Here is an 18,206-nt window from a genome sequence, read left to right as displayed (position 1 = left end):
GGGAAACAGGGTCTTCCCTCGGAACATGAGGCTTCTGAACTCCCAGCTGCATCACATTCAAAGTGTCACTGGTTCATTTGTTCTGTACCCAACAATATTTAATGTATACACTTTTTGCATTATGCATTTGTAGATTTTATTTTTACTCTAAGCTATTGTGTGTTATATGTTTGTCACGTGTACTACTGTACTTTATGGCCTGGTTCAGAAAAACATTGTCTTGTTTGACAGTATACATGTACATATTACAATGACAATAAACTTAACTTGACTTGTCTGTCCTTCCTCACAGTCTCACTACACACTGTATCTACTTGTCTGTCCTTCCTCACCGTCTCACTGCACACCGTATCCACTTGTCTATCTTTCCTCACCGTCTCACTACACTCTGTATCTACTTGCATACCAAATGCCCCAGCCTCAGCTCCATCACTCCCGTTTCCATTCCCCTGACAAATTAGTTTAAACCCTCCACAACAGCTCTCGCAAACCTTCCCACAGGGATATTGGTCCCCCTCGGGTTCAGATGTAACCTGTTTCCCTTCTACTGCTCTCCACTGTGCAGATGTAAGGTTTCCTGAAATGGATTCTCCAAAACTACCTTTGCCAGTCCTGAAGAAAGGTTTCATCCTGAAATGCTAACTCTTTATTCCCTTCCATAGATGTTACCTGACCTGTTGAGTTCCTCCAGCATTTTGCATGTGTTACTCTGGATTTCCAGCATCTGCAGAATCTCATGTTTATGATTTGCCAGGTCCTGTCTTATTATAATAAAATTCCTGCTCCACCCCTCCAAATTTAAAACCTGAATCCATATCTTTTACTAAAAGCACCTTAAATTGTAAGTCTGCTCTTTTGTACTATCCCTTTTGCCACACATTTATTGATCAATCATATTTCTAAACTCAGAGCATGTGGCACAGAGATTATAATCTTGGAAATCCGGCTTTTTAACCATCAACCCAGCTCCCAGAGCAGACATTACAGCATCTCATCCCTCTGTCGTTAGTACCAAGGTGAAAAATGATCTCTGGCTGATCTCCCTCACCTTTCACAATGTTTAACATCTGCCCCCGAAATGTCACCAGTGGCTGGTCTCAGAACCAGATATTTATTACCAGAGGGGGCAGTTTTAAGATCAGTAGTCAGAGGTTTACTGGAGTTTTCAAGACCTCTGTTTTTACACTGAGAAGAGAGCATGGTCTGGATAGTGAGGATCCTTCATGACAGATGCTGCTTTCTTGTGTCTCCACTCCTTGTAGATGGGCTCAATGGTGGGGAGGGCTTTTCCTGGGGACTGGGCTGTATCCACCACTTTTAATAGGCTTCTTCATTCCAGATCAACCAATGAGTGGCAGCCCAGGGTTGAAGGTTGGGGGAAAGTCCTTCTGCTCTTAGTGTGCTGTTTTCTTGCATAATGAGATGGAGGGGCTTCAGGGGGTCACTCTAGAATAGGGTGTCCTGGTTTTGTTTCACACACTGATCAGTACATTAAATGGCCACAGAAAACTGCCTCCAGGGGAATGTGGAGACAATAATGTGGGATTAGTGTAGGATCAGTGTCAATGGTGTTTGATGGTCAGCACGTACCCAATGGGCCAAAGGGCCTGTTTCTGTGTTGTGTGACTCTGTGACTCTCTCTCTCCCTTCCTCTCTCAGCTCTACTGCCTCGTATTTCGACCTGTGACCTTTCATCATGTGTCTGTGATGTGAAAACCCCCCTGTTCTCAGTCTATTTGCATCCAGTAGCAAACAGCAGAATGGAACAGGACAGAATTAAGCAGAGGGTTGTTCCAATTCAAACTGTAATGGCCACAGAAGCAACAGTGAATAATTTGGAATGTTTTGCAGAAAAACAAAATATTCAGCCTCACAAACTACATGCATGTTCTCATTCTGTGTCTCTGTCTCTTTGTCTGACTCTCTCTCTGCCTCTCTGTTCCACCACACCACCCTATTCCAGGAAATCTCACTTCTGTCTGTGGGTGAATTTGCACTTGTGGCTTTTAACACGTGATACCTGCATGAGTAAAATGAACTTTGATCTCATTCTGCATGTTTCCTGTTGTAAATGTGGTGTCAGAACAAGACTGGATTAAATCGTGCAGTGTTTCTATTTAAACAGCAGCAGCTGCAGAAGTCAGAGTAAATTATTTAGGAGGAATCTGTGAAAACAGGTCACTTGGAGCAAAAGCTCCTCTTTAAATATACCCAATGACTTGGTCTCTACAACCATCTGTGGCAATGAATTCCAATGAGCATTCTCTGGGTAAAGGAATTCCTCTTCATCTCTATTATAAATGGACATCCCTCTGTTGTGAGGCTGTGACCCTCAGTCCTGAACTTCACCACAATAGGAAACATCCTCTCTATGTCCACTCTATCCAGGGCTTTCAATATTCAATCAGTTTCAATGTGACCCTCCTCATTCTTGTAAACTCCAGCAAGTACCTACACAGAACCACCAAATGCTCTACATACATTAAACCTTTCATTCACAGGGTCATTCTCATGAACCTCCTCTGGACCCTCTCCAACACGAGCACAGCCTTTCTTAGCAAAGGGACCCAGGACTACTCAATATGCCAAAGGCAGTCTGACAAATTCCTTATAGAGTTTCAGCACTCCAGCCTTGGTTTTATATTCTAGTCCTCTCAAAATGAATGCTAACATTGCTTATGCACCTACCACCAACTCAACCTGCAGGTTAACCTTTAGGGAATCCAGCAAGAGGACTCCTGGGTCCCTTTGCATCTTTGATTTCTGTATTTTTCTCTCCATTTAGAAAATAGTCTACACCTTTAATCCTTATACCAAAGTACATGATCATACACTTCCCTACACTGTATTCTATCTGCCACACTTTGCCCAGTCTCCTGATCTGTAGAAGTCCTCCTGCAGGCACCCTGCTTCCTCAACACCTCCTCCCCTCTACCTATCTTTGTATCGACCACAAAACCATCAATTCTGTCATCCAAATCATTGACCTACAGTATTGTGTGAAAAGAAATGGTCCCAACATTAACTGGAATGAAACACAACTAATTAGCGGCAGCCAGCCGGTCTATTCCCACTCTTAGCTTCCTCTCGGTGAGGCATTCTTCCTTTCATGCTGGTACCTTTCCATAATAACATGGGCCCTTACCTTGTGAGGCACCTTGTCAAGAGCCTTCTGAAAATCAAAATAAACAACCACCAACTCTCCTCCATCTATTCTACCTGTTGTTTCCTCAAAAAATCGGTTGAGAAGATGGCAGCACGATGGCAGTACGCGTGGCCTCTCCGGTGAATGAATGATATCTGTAATCTGTCAAGTAGGGGACAGTGCACAATTCTGATTTGATGGAGGTGGATATGAGAGTACGGAGGAACACCTGGAAAACTTCTGAAATGCCCGCTTCGCTGCCGCTGCTACTGTGTGGTAACTGGAATCTCCGGAGCAGAAGGCTCCGAATCCTCGGCTTTGCGTGTTTCAGCAGCCGGGGCGAGGTCGAAGGCGCTCGGCAGAGGATGGCGCTCAGGAGGCTGTATCGGAGAGGCTGGTCGGAAGCTCAAAGTTTTCAGACAAACGGACTCAGTGTCAGCTGTGGTCGGCTGCTTCCAAGGCATCGGCAAGTTGATGGTGCCTGGAGGTTTATGGCAGGGAGTTTCTCCCCTTTGCCGCCTGCTATCGGGGACTCGGGAGTCGATCAACTCGGGGACTTTTGAGACTTTATTTACCGTGCCCATGGTTTGTTCTTCATCAAATTATGGTATTGCTTTGCACTGCTGTAACTATATGTTATAATTATGTGGTTCTGTCAGTGTTAGTCTTTGGTTTCTCCTGTTTTCTGTGATATCACTCCGGAGAAACATTGTATCATTTCTTAATGCATGTACGCATTTCTAAATGACAATAAAAGAGGACTGAGTGTTGTCATAATCTAAATCCAACAGATTTGACAGGCAAGATTTCCCCTTAAAAAAACCATGCAGAATAAGGCCTATTTTATCATGTGCTTCCAAGTACCACAAAACCACATTCTTAATACTGGACATCTTACCAACCATTGATGCCCAGCTAACTACCCTTCTTTTGCCTAACTAACCCGAGTTTTGCGTCCCTCCCTTCATAAAGGGAGGAGTGACATTTGCAATTTTCCACTCCTCTGAAACCATTCCAGAATCTAGTGATTGTTGAAAGATCACTAATAATGCCTCCACAATCATTTCAGGTATCTCTTTCAGAACCCTGAGATGTAGTCCATCTGGCCCAGATGACTTATTTACTTTCAGATCTTTCAGCCACCCAAGCACCTTCTCCCTAGCGTTACATACCCCGTAACTGGGTTGCCAAACCAGCAGAAATGGACCACTTAGTTGCAGTCTGGATTACTGGAACTAAGAAAGTTTTATTAAAGAAATAAGCAATACAGTAATCTAATTGTAAGGATATAAATGCAACAGGTTAGCAATGAATAAACACACATGTACACGGAACTATGATAATAGGATCAATCAAGCTCTATAGCAGTCTAGGGGTAAAATGATCAGTCACAAGTGACAGAGTTCAGTTTCAGTTTGCAGTAATCGCCGTCGTGCCGTTGGGGGGGAGAGAGAGAGAGAGAACGAATGAATATGCAAATCGGATTCCAAACAGACCTTCGATATTCCTCGCAGTTAGCTTTCGGGCGAGCCCTTTGTAATGTCTTCTGAGGTTGACTGTGACCCCTCTGTTACAGATACGATCGTTCTTCTGCGGTGAACCCGGCACCCAGGCAAGGGTGGACACACACACCAGGGTCCCGCCCGACCGTATCTTTCCACCCTGTGCGTCTATGGCTGGTCCTGCGACCAGACTTCCAAAACTCACACCAACTTGTTGGGGCACACCGCTTCCAGGGTCTCGTTACCTCGTGGTGTCGCATGTCGTGGTGTGTTCCTTGCCTTAGCGAACCTGTTCCTTTTATCCCCCTGTTAGGGTATCGCCTGTCCATCACTTCAAACGGTTCAGGTTCAAAGCAACCGGTCTTGACAATACTCAGACCGGTGTCTCCTTCCGTTAATCTCTCTCGTCTCTTCATTAACGTTTCCAAATGCTGCTCCATTGTCTTACTTACCTCTCTCCCGAAGACAGGTGGCAGATCAACTGATGATCCCACTGGTGATAGCACAGGACAGTTAACATCTTAGTCTATGTGTACTTTTGTAACCCTCTTTTGTCACACTAGTAACAGCAATTACACTGACCTCTGCCCTGAAATACAAATTTCTGACATACTGATGGTCTCTTTGACCATGAAGCCTGATGCAAAATACTTATTTTGTCCACCTTTTTTGTCTCCTGTTACTACCTCTCCAGCTTCATTTTCCACTCTTGCCTCTATTTTATTCTTGTATATCTGAGAAAGCTATCGGTATCCTCTTTTATATTACTGACAAATTAACCTTCAAATTTTATCTTTACTCTTTACTGTTTTAATTGCCTTCACTTGGTTTTAAAAATTGGCCAGCTTCCCACTAATTATTGCTTTATTGTATACACATTCTTTTTCTTTTATGCTGTGTTTGACTTCCCTTTCCTGCCACAGTTGCCTCATCCTTTGGAGTAGTTCCTCATCTTTGAAATGCATCTACTTCCAGAAACTCCAGCAACTACTGTTATGCCGTCATTCCTGCTAATGTCCCCTTCCACTCAACTTTGGCCAGTCCTCTCTAGTTCCCTTTACATGACTATAATACCAGCTCATCTGATTTTAGCTTCTCCTTCTCAAAATGCAGGTTGAATTGATCACAGTCTCATGGTTCCTCTACCTTAAGCTCACTAAACCATAACTTCCACTATCTCCAATGGGATCCCATCTCCAAGCGCATCTTTCCCTCCTTCCACCCCACCCCACTTTCTGCAATCTGCAGGGTTGGCTCCCTATGCGACTCCCTGGTCCATTTGTCCCTCCCACTGATCTCCCTCCTGGCACTTATCCTTGCAAGTAGAATAAGTGCTACATCTGCCCCTACACCTCCTCCCTCACTACAATTCAAGGCCTCAAACAGTCTTTCCAGGTGAGGTGACACTTCACCTGTGAGTCTGTCAGTGAAATATACTGTGTCCGGTTCTCCCAGTGTGGCCTCCTGTATATCGGTAAGAACTGACTTAGAGTGGTAGACTGCCTCACCAAGCACCTACACTCCCAAGGGTCACCCATTTTAATTCCACTTCCCATTCCCTTTCTGACATGTCCATCCATGGCCTCTTCTACTGTCGCAATGAAGCCACACACAGGTTGGAGGAGCAACACCTTATATTCCATCTGGGTAGCCTACAACCTGATGCCATGAATATTGATTTCTCGAACTTCTGTAATGCTCTCCCTCCCATTCCCCATCCCCTATTCTCTCTCTCACCTCATCTCCTTGATTGTCCATCACCTCCCTCTGGTGCTCCTCCCCTTTCTTTCCTTTCTTCCATGGACTTCTGTCGTTTCCTATTAGATTCCCCCTTCTCCAGCACTGTATCTCTTTCACCAATCAACTTCCCAACTCTTTACTTCACCCCTCCCTCCCCCTCCTGGTTTCACCTATCACCTTGTGTTTCTCCCTCTCCTCCCCCACCCTCTAACCCTGACTCCTCATTTTTTTTTCTCCAGTCCTGCTGAAGGGGTCCTGGCCTGAAATGTTGATTATACTCTTTTCCATTGATGCTGCCTGGCTTGATGAGTTCCTCTAGTATTGTGTGTGTTACAGGCTTCTTCCCCCTTCCTTTCCCGTCCTGTTGAATTATCTCAGCCCAAAACTTCAAATATTTATTCATTTCCAGAGATTCTTCCTGAACCTCTGAGACCCTCCAGCATCTTGTACATGGGAAATTAAACGTCCACAGATAATCTCTTTCTGTATCTGTATTGGATGAAAGTCTTTGGGCTCTGGAAATATAACAGGCACACAGGGGATTTGGCAGCTGAAGGTACATGTTCCGGAGATAAAATGTTAATTTTCTGGATAACCAAGAATTAGAATGCACAGATACATGGAGTGTTGACACATTGGAGAAATGGGAAGGGATAAGATTACCGAGGAGATGAAACTAGGATGAGAATTCTGTGACTGAGATGAACACAGAGGTGACTGGTAAATGACACAGTGTAACTTGGCAAACAGTGACGACCATGTCTGTTCCTTCAAACTGTCACAGGCACTCTCTCTGGTTAGTCAGGATCACTGAGCACAGCTGGGAGGACAGTAAATAAACGGAGAGGTCTTGGAGGCAATTCTTGAGCAGGAGATATTGGTGGACAGTGTTGGAGTATTTGAATTAAGGATAACAGGATGACACAGTGGTATAACAGTTAGCATAACACTTTAAGATTGTAGTTCAATTCCAGGCACTATCTGCAAGGAGCTTGTACATTCTCCCTGTGGCAGCTTCCTCTGGGTGCTCCGCTTTCTCCCACATTCCAAAGATAGGGTCACTGAGTTGTGGATAGGCTGAGTTCATGCTGAAAGCATGGCAATAGTTGTGAGCTGCCGCAGAACATCTCCAACACAAACAATGCATTTCACTGTCTGTTTCAATGTACATGTGACAAATACGGCCGCTATCTTAACTGTTTTTTTTAAAAACAGTGGAACAACAGAGACATCTCAGTCAGGAAGTAAGGCCACAGGAAACGCACTCCCTCTCCCAGTCCCAACTCCCTCTCTCACCCAAGCTTTGTTTAAACAGTGGGACAGCAGAGATATCTCAGTGGGGAATAAGGCCACAGGAACTGGACTCCTTTTCCCAGTTCCAATTCCCTCTCTCACCTGGGTCTGGTTTGTCACTGTTACTCAATGCTCCCTGTGGCTTCTCACCAGATGTTGCCTCTGCCTCTGACACGGGAAGTCTATCGTTCACAGTCTATCAGCTTCCTTTAACACACCGGACATCAGTAAGGAACACATTTGGGCAGTGGGCTCTGACAATTTAAACAATGCACAGCGAGGGTTGGAGAGCATCCATGTGACGTAACAAAAAAAGATCAGAAATAGATCTCTTTTGGAAATGCACATCTTTATATAGAGCCTCAGGAACTCAGCAAGGTCTTCAATCAATATTCCTCTTGCTTTCATTGTAGAGAATGACTCAAAGACTTTGGAACTTGAACTATTCAATGGGGATGTCTTGGTGATAGTCTGCATTACAGCAGAGGAGGTATGAAATGTCTTAAAATATATTGCAAAATCTCCAGGTCTAACCAAGAACACTGTTGGAATGGAAGAAAATGGGAAAGGTCTGGCTGAGATATATGTAACATCATTAGTGATGGGATAAGTGAAGGAAGACTGGAGGGTGGCGAACGTTGTGCCTTTACTTAAGGCAGGACTGCAAAGAAAAATCTCTAAACCTGTCATCTGAGGTTGGCAGTTACTAGAGGCGAATCTGAGGGATAAGATACACAAATGTTTGGAAAGACATGTGTTGGTAAGGAATAGTCAGCACAGTGGCTGTGAATAAGGAACCGAGAAGGTTCATGAAGTCAGGAGGACAGAACAATAAATATAATCTCTGCAGTATGTACTTCAATAAGGCCTTTGGTAAGGTTCTGTATGGTAGCTATTATAGAAAGTTGAATTGTCTGGGAAGAGCAGGCTGGTTGGATGCACAATTGATCTGATGGCAGGGAGCAGAGAGTGATGGCGAACATTTGTTTCTTGGACTGAAGGTCTGGGACTGGTGGTGTGACTCATTGCTATTTGTCATCTGTGTTAATAACCTGAATGAAAATGTATAAGGGATAGTTCATAAGTTTGCAGGTAACATGAAAATAGGTGGCATGGAAGACAGTGAAGATGGTATCAGGACATACACAGAGGTCTTGATCAGCTCCTTATGTGAACTAATGAATGGCAAATGGAGGTGAATTTGGATAAGTACAAGGCATGGTATTTTGGCAACAAATGAGAATAGGATTTCTGGTGGCTGACGGGGTGATAGACAGGACATAGAGTCATAGAAAAGTACAGCACACAAACAGGTCCTTGGGCCATTCAGACTGCACTGAACCATTTATACTGCTTACTTCCATTGGTCTGCACTGGGACTATAGCCCTCCATACCCATGCCATCTATGTACCTATCCACACTTCCTTAAACATTGAAATTGATCTTGCATTCACACTTGCTCCACACTCACATGACCCTCTGAGTAAACTTTCCCGTCATGTTCTTCTTAAATGTTACACCTTTCATCCTTAAGCCATGACCTCAACTTCATTCTCACCCACCCTCAGTGGAAAAAGCCTGCCTGCATTTACCCTACCTATATCCCTCAATTTTGTATACCTCTATCAAATCACCTCTCAATCTTCTACATTCCAAGTCCTAACATATTCAATCTTTCCTTATAACTCAGATCCTCCAGACTTTCTCAATGTTGTAAATTTGCTCTGTATTCTTTCAACCTTATTTGTATCTTTCCTATAGGCAGGTGACCAATGTTGCACACAATACTCCAAATTACTCTCCGATGTCTTATACAACTTCAACATAACACCCCATCTCCTGTACTCAATACTTTGATTTATGAAGGATAATGTGCCAAAGGCTTCATTTACGACCATATCAACCTGTGACATCACTTTCAAGGAATTATGCACTTGTCTTTCCAGATCCCTTTGCTCTACCATACTCCTCAGTGACCTACTGTTCACAGTGTAGGACCTATCCTGATTGACCCAACCAAAGTGTAACACCTCACACTTTTCTGCATTAAATTCCATCTGCCATTTTTCAGCCCAATTTTCCAGCTGGTCCAGATCTCGCTGCAAATTCTAATAGTCTTCCTTGCTGTCCACTACACACCCAAGTTGCTGATCCAGTTTACCACATTATCATCCAAATAATCGATATAGATGACTAACACCGATCCCTGCAGCACTCCATTAGTCACAGGCCTCCAGGCAGAGAGGCAAATACCTAGTACCACTCTCTGGCTCCTCCCACAAAGCCAAAGTCAAATCCAATGTATCACCTTATGTTGAATGCCAAGCAACTGAACCTTCTTGACCACCCTTGTCAAGTACCTTAAAGTCCATGTGGACACCATCCACGTCCTTGCCTTCAGCAACTTCCTCAAAAACTCTACAGGATTGGGTAGACATGACCTGCCGTGCACAAATCCATGCTGACTATCCTTAATCAGTCCATGCCTATCCAAATTCTTATATATCTGGTCCCTCAGAATACCTTCCAATGACTTTCCCACAACTGATTTCAGACTCAATTTCTTAGTTTATTTTTCGAGTCTTTCTTGAACAGTGGAATAACATTGGCTGCCCTCCAATCCTCTGGTACCTCACCTATTACTAAGGACGATTTGAATATCTCTAATAGGATCCTGGCAATTTCTGCACTTGGCTTCTGCAGGGTCCAAAGGAACACCTTGTCAAACCCTGGGTATTTATCTACCCTAATTTTCCTCAAAACAGCAAACACCTCCTCCTCTAATCAGTGTAGGATCCATGAAATTGGTGCCACTTTACCTCACTTCTATAGACTCTGTGTCCGTCTCCTGAGTAAATATGGATGTAAAAAAATATTTAAGACCTCCCCCATCTCTTTTGTCTCCACACATGGATTACCATACTGATCTTCCCGAGGACCAATTTTGTCCCTTGCAATCCTTTTGCTCTCAGGATTCTCCTTCACCTTGTCTGTTCAAGCAATCTCATGCCTTCCTCTCACTCTCCTGATTTCTTTCTTAAGTGTTCTTCTGCATTTCCCATACTCCATAAGCACCCCATTTGTTCCCACCTGTCTATACCTGTTGTACACCCCCTTATTTTCCTTAAACAGGCCTTCAATATCTCTTGAAAACCAAGGTTCCTAGCACCTGTCGACCTGACTTTCAGCCAGATGGGTAAGCAATTCTGAATCCAAACTACCAAGGAGCCCATGCACCTCAATCGGTCTGATCATCCTGCCATGAGATACCATGGCAAAAGCCTGACTGAAACACAAGGTCCCCTAGGACCATGACAAGGTAGATGTTCCTGTAGACATTTAAAAGAAGGGACATGGTTGCATGGTGGATGGTAATTTTAAACTGATGCACGTTGGTATTTCTGTTAAATCGGTGGAGTTCTTCACCACAATGATTTGATATTTGAAGAAATAGATCAATTTTTGATGGAATGATGATTTGGGAGATTTGTAGAGCTGAGCAGTAGAGGGGTCTCAGGAAGTCATTTTACAGCAGAGTCTTGGTGGACAGCACTGGAGGATTTCAATCCCGATAGAGAGGGGAGGGTTGAGACAACAGAAATGTCTCAGTATGATCAGAGGAAATGCATCCTTCTCCCTGTCCCAACCTCATTATTCATCTCTGGCATTATTCATTTATTTTGTAAGTTATATTAATTTTTATGTCTCACACCGTACAGCCAACACAAACATTTTTCACAAAATATGTCAGTGATATTAAATCTGATTCTGTTTCCCAGCTCCATCTCTCACCTCAGCCTTGTTTCTATCTGCTCTTCAGTGTTGTCCTGTGGCTTTTCACCAGATGTTGTCTTTGCATCTGACATGGAGAGTCCATCGTTCACTCTGTCAGCTTCCTTTCACAAACACAACATCAGTATGTGGCACCAGAGACGGCTGGAATCTGGAGCAACATGCAAGATGGAGGAGGCGTTGAGCTGGTCAAGCAGCATCTGTAGAGAGAAATGAACAGTCAATATTCCAGGTCAAAACATTTAATTAATCTATGAGCAATTGTCTCCGCAGGATAAATCCAGCCCCAGACTGTGTCTGTGTCCATGATGTCACACTGCACACAGGATTGTGATGGACAGAGAGTGAGAGACAGACTGCAGGATTGATCCTCCCACACCAGCTTATACTGTGCAGGAAGATGGGATTTGTTTAGACTGACAACATGGTAAGTAGAGATTTCATGAGCCAAGCGGTCTGTTCCTCTGCTGTACTGCTCTGTGTTCTGAGTGACATTAGTGTTTTGTACATAGAATGCATTACATTCACCATATACACTCAATGGCCACTTTATTCAGCACAGGAGTGGAAGCCAGTGTTGCCTTCATTTCGTTTAAAGTTCAACACATTGTGCATTCAGAGATGATCTTCTGCACACCACTGCTGTAGTGCTTGGTTATTTTTGTTACCGTTGCCCTCCAGTCAGCTTGAACCAGTCTGGCCATTCTCCCTTTGACCTCTCATTAACAGGTGCTTTCACCCACAGAACTGCCGCTGGTGAGTCTGAGCAACCTTGGGCTGGTGTCTAATGAAACAAGGAAAACAACTGAATACTTCGCTAATTACTCTTTTTTTCTGGTAAATGACCACGACAAGTAATAGTCTGTTACTTCCCTTAGCACTTGGAGGCAATTCAAGGTGAGGCAGCTGGCCCTTTGTCGAGAGCGAGGTAGACCTGAGGTTTGATCGACTTAAGCACCAGGTCAAATTAGAAAGGTCGGGTATAGGCCGATTCAAGGGCATCGGGTTCCACATCCCAGAGTGGATCGAGGCAATAGAACCCAATGTTTGGATGATTTAAGCACTGGGGCTGGTTGGATATTTTGGGTCCAGGCCCTAGAATGGATCGAGATGGCAGAACCCGATGGTTGGACAACAATTGAAGTGCCATGCCGAATCGGAAAGGTTGGGTACAGGCTGAATTGAGACGACACGGTTTGGATGTTTTAGGCACCGGGCCAGATTGAAATAGTCAGGGGCCTGAGGTGAGGAACAGACCTGTTCAGCTTGCTGCTCCACGACATTTACTCAGCTCTGTACTGAACTAAGAGTCTGCGAGCAGACTCTCTGGGGACGCCATCCAAATGTCCATTTGCTTGCATTTATTGTTTACATGATTTGTCTTCTTTCTGACCATTGGGTGTTCAATGTCTGTTTTATGGGTTCTTTTGGGTTTCTTTGCTGCCTTTTCGGAGATGAATCTCAAGGTTGTATAATGTTCCCATAATAAATGTACTTTGAACTTTATTTTCAGATCACTCTCTCTAAACTCAAGAGACTATTTTGCATGAAATTCTCAGGACCTAAGCAGTTCCTGAGATACTCAAACCACCCCATCTGGCACCAGCAATCATTCTACAGTCACACACATTTCCACCACTTTCTTCCCAATGCTGATGTTTGATCTGAACAAGTTAATGTCTTGACCATGTCTGCATGTATTTATGCATTGAGATGCTGGCACATGATTTGCTGATTAGATATTTGTATTACCGAGATGTACAGGTGCACCTAATAAAATGGCCACTGAGTGAGTGAGAAACAGGATGCTATGAGCATACTGTGTGGACAACATTATAAATGTGAGGAATGCAATGTACTATTGTATATTTCCTGGATATATTTTGTGAATAAAGTTGAAATGAAATTTTAGAAAAATCTATATGGAGAGCATTTGAGGTGAATGGAGTACAGAGGGATTGAGGTGTTCTTCAAATTAAACACTATAAAGTCAGCATGAAGCTGCAGCAAGCAATCAGGAAGGTAAAGGACATTTTTTCACCATTGTCAGGGGGTAGAGTTTAGAAGAGTAATGTCACGCAAAGGAGGGTGTATTCCAAAGGAGGAATATTATACAGTATCTACCCTTATTTATACAAAAGTAGATACTAGTATTGAAGGTAGATGAGCAGAGATTTACTCAGCTAATTCCTGGGATAAGAAGGATGTCTGCCCCTGAGGAGCTAAAAGCATTAGTCCTGTACAGATTGGAGTAATGAGGGGTGATAGGAGATTGATGACAGTGTAAATGTTGAGAAGTTTCCAGCAGTGGGTACGACTCAAATAAGGGGGATGTGGTAGAAAGTTGTCTAAGTGATGTACATCAGTATTTCTTCTCACAGTGTTAAATTCAGGGTATTAATCGTTGGAGGTATTTAATGAAACATATCAATCTGTGAAGGAATGGAGATTTGAGAGCTTTGTGGAGCTGGCTCAGGACTTCAGGCCAGGCAAATCAGCTCAGGTCGATCTGAGAAGTAGGTCAGGGTTGAGGATCCTGGTGACCCAGTCAAGCTCCTGATTTGCTGTGTTCTTGTGTAGAGGTGGAGGAGTCCAACAATGGAATTCCAGAGCAGAGGGTCATGGTGGACAGTGTTGTAGAAATTAAATCATGATAGTAGGGACAGGGATGAGATAACAGTGATATCTCAGTGGGGAGTAAGACCAGAGGAAATGTTCACCCTCCCTGTCTCAGCTCCATCTCTCACCTCAGTCTGGTTTCCATCTGTCGTTCAATGTTCCCCGGTGGCTCCTCACCAGACTTTGCCTCTGCCTCTGACACGGAGAGTCCATCGCTCTCAGTCTGACACCTTCCTGTAACAGACCCGTCATCAGTGGACTCTGACCATTGGAATCTGCCCATCTCACACCCTCAGGTCCATCCCTCAACCTCAGGGAGCTTACTCAGTCTGTCCCTCATCCTAAGGAGCTCCCTCATGATCAGAACATCCCTCTGCCTCAGGACTTATTTCACTTACCATGAGCTCCCTCACCTCCAGCTCAGACACTCACTAATCCTCAGTTAGACCCTCACCCTCAAACCTTCCCTCAGCCCAACAGCTTTACTGTATCACAAGAGCTCCCTCACTCTGGGCGAGGCACCAGGGGTAGGTGCAGAGGCGAGGGAGAGAATGAGGAGTGAGCATTGACCACAATGAAGATCCAGGGGTCCCTGGAAATTCTCAGCTCCCAGAAGAGCTGAAAGGGTCAGTTCCCTCAGTCTGCACATCTTAAGGAATTCACTCACCTCAGCCCCTCCCACCATTTACACACTGGTAGCTTAGCTGTCCAATGACTAAGGGCCTTTCTCCCTCCATTCAACCCTCCTCACTCTGTCCCTCTCGCCTTCCTTCTCTCCCCTCACTTGCACTTTTTATCCCAACATAACTCCTCCACTTGTCCTTCCTTGTTTTCAGTCCCTCCCTCAGTCCACTCTTCATCTCCCCTCACTCCCACCGTCCTTCTTCCCTCCAGCACCTCCCCCTCGCTAATTCCCCTATATCATGTCTCACCCGACTATCACACCCTCCCCATTCCCTCAACTTGCTTCCTCCCGAAACAATCCTCCCCTCCATCTGTCACCCCACACAAACCTTCACTCCCTGAATCTCACTGCCCATTCAATCCCTCCCTGCGTCTCTATCCTCAGTCAATTCCTTTCTCCTGCGTCTCACTCACCACTTGGTCACTCCCTCCCTCCTTCTCTCTTGCCTCCCTCGAGCTCAACCTTTCTGTTTCTCTTCCCCTTTGTCCCCCATTCTTCCTTTTCAATTTTGCACCCCTCCACCACCCCGAGCTCCCTGTCTCCCTTCATTGCCTACTTAAGGTCCTATACCTTCTCCCCCTTCCACTTCTCATCCCTTGGTCCCTCCTCTCTGCACTTCCCTGTGCCCAGCTCTATCTGGTCCCCCACTCCTTGTTTCACATTCCCCTTGCCACCTCCCTCTCCCTGAGTTCCCTCAGTCTCTCCAATTAAATCCACATTTCAGACTGTCCAGCTACCTCAGGAGTGTCTGTCCCCACACCCTTGGACACTCCCTCACCTCAGACTCTCTCCCTCTCCCTCCAAGACCCTCACTAAATACCAGACACTCCCTCAACTCAGATGCTCTCCCTTGCCCCGAGACCCTCACTACTCACCAGACACTTCTTCAACTCAGACTCTCTCTCTCCCCCCCGAGACCCTCACTAAACACCAGACACTCCCTCACGTCAGACTCTCTCCTTCCCTCCGAGACCCTCACTAAACACCGGACACTTCCTCAACTCAGATTCTCTCCTTCCCTCCGAGACCCTCACTAAACACCGGACACTTCCTCACCTCAGACTCTCTCCCTCCCCCCACCCCCGAGACCCTCACTAGCTTTAATTGTGGTGAATTCTTCTGCTCCTTACCACCGTGGGCTCAGTCATTTCCACAGATGAGCCCCTCCTGTTCCCACCGGACAAACATGCTGTCCGCCCCCTCTCACAACATCTTTATCCTTTCAATGAAATTCCACCCACTCCCATCTCCCTCCTTCCTCTGCCAGGATCCCTCCTTGGGGAGCTGGCATCAAGCCAATGGGCCCTCTCAGTGATACATCAGACTCAGCCGCACCAGATGCTTCACAAATGCCACCAAATTCACTCGGTGGGAAATGGAGATAAATCAAAAAGCGGGACACTTACTTGAAGTTTATTCGGGTTTGACGGGGAGTTCAGCCCGGGAGCAGAGGAGGGGGATCAGCGAGGGTAATGCCCACTCAACTGGTTCACTTCTGCTATTGAGTATAACCAGTGATTGACATCACATGAATCAATGGCAATAGCGTATCTCCTAAATCTTTTTCAATCTTTTTTATTGAATTTCAAATTGGTAAACATAACAATGAAGAGATCGGGATTACATTAATAATGGTTCACGTATATAGACACAGACTATGAGTAACATATTTAACTTAAACCTCCCAATCTCTTAATAACTGAACATGAAAAAGATTCAAAAAAACAGTTTTACACCCTGCACTAAAATAAACCAAAACAAAAACAAAACAAAGACTGGGCTGCCATATTTCATCGGTTAAAATCATTATTTGTCAGTAACTCCACTCCTTTATACACAAAGAGTTATTGAAAAGGATTCAGAAAAGGTCAGCTTACATCATATGAAAATGTTGAGTAAATGGCCTCCAAGTTTCTTCAAATTTAACCGAAGGATCTGTGGTACCACTCCTAATTTTTTCCAAGTTTAAACATTTTACAGTTTGGGAAAACCATTGAAATGTAGTAGGGGAATTAGAATCTTTCCATTTAAATAAGATGGATCTTCTGGCTATTAATGTAACAAATGCAATCAAACGACAAACTGAAGGGGTAAATGACTAAGGCAAGAACATATGTGTCAAGGAAGCTACCTTGGAATTACATCTGTCACAGACAGCGTGTCTCCTAAATCCTTTGTTGACATTGGGGGAGGGGTGGGGGCCATGTAAATTGTTCCATCAACTGGTGCCGTAGTAGTTTGGCAGATGGACCTCTACCTCACTGAGGCCAAACGGCAGCTCTCTGACACCTCCTCTTACTTACCCATGGAACAGGATCCCACCAAAAAGCATCAAACCATTGTCTCCCGTACCATCATCACCCTTATCAACTCCGGAGACCTTCCATTCTCAGCTGCTAAACTCATAATTCCCGCACCCCGTACCGCCCGGTTTTACCTCCTCCCCAAGATCCACAAGCCTGACTGCCCCGGTAGACCCATAGTTTCTGCCTGCTCCTGGCCCACTGAACTTGTATCTGCCTACCTGAACTCCATTTTGTCACCCATAGTTCAGTCCCTCCCCACCTACATCCGATGCCCTCCACCTCTTCAATAACTTCCAGTTCCCAGGTCCCAACCGCTTCTTTTTCACCATGGATGTCCAATCCTTGTATACCTCCATTCCCCATCAAGAAGGCCTCAAAGCCCTCCGTTACTTTCTGGACAATAGACCTCACCAGTTCCCCACTACCACTACCCTCCTCCACTTGGCAGAACTGGTACTCACACTTAATAACTTCTCTTTTGGCTCTTCCCACTTTCTTCAGACTAAGAGTGTAGCTATTGGAACTCGCATGGGACCCAGCTATGCCTGCCTCTTCATTGTTTATGTGGAACAGTCTGTGCTCCAAACCTATTCTGGTACTGCTCCCCAACTTTTTCTTCGGTACATTGACGACTACATTGGTGCTGCTTCCTGCACCCATGCTGAGCTCATCAATTTCATCCACTTTACTTCAAACTTCCACCCAGCCCTCAAATTCACTTGGTCTGTCTCAGACACTTCTCTCCCCTTTCTCAATCTCTCGGTCTCCATCTCTGGAGACACACTGTCCACTGACATCTTCTATAAGCCCACTGACTCTCATAACTGCCTCGACTATACCTCTTCCCACCCCGCCACATGCAAAAATGCCATTCCCTATTCCCAGTTCCTCCGTCTCCGCCGCATCTGCTCCCAGGATGAGGCTTTCTGTTCCAGGACATCTCAAATGTCCTCTTTCTTTAAGGATCGTGGTTTCCCTTCTGCCGTCATCAGTGATGCCCTCACCCGCATCTCCTCCATTTCCCGCACTTTGGCCCTCACCCCATCCTCCCGCCGCCACAACAGGGACAGAGTTCCCCTTGTCCTTACCTACCACCTCACCAGCCTCCGGATCCAGCACATTA

The sequence above is a fragment of the Mobula birostris genome, chromosome 13 (genome assembly GCF_030028105.1).
Source record: "Mobula birostris isolate sMobBir1 chromosome 13, sMobBir1.hap1, whole genome shotgun sequence".
In the NCBI taxonomy this organism is placed as follows: Eukaryota; Metazoa; Chordata; class Chondrichthyes; order Myliobatiformes; family Myliobatidae; genus Mobula; species Mobula birostris.
The sequence above is the reverse complement of the archived record's forward strand: the minus strand, read 5'-3'. Positions refer to the sequence as shown.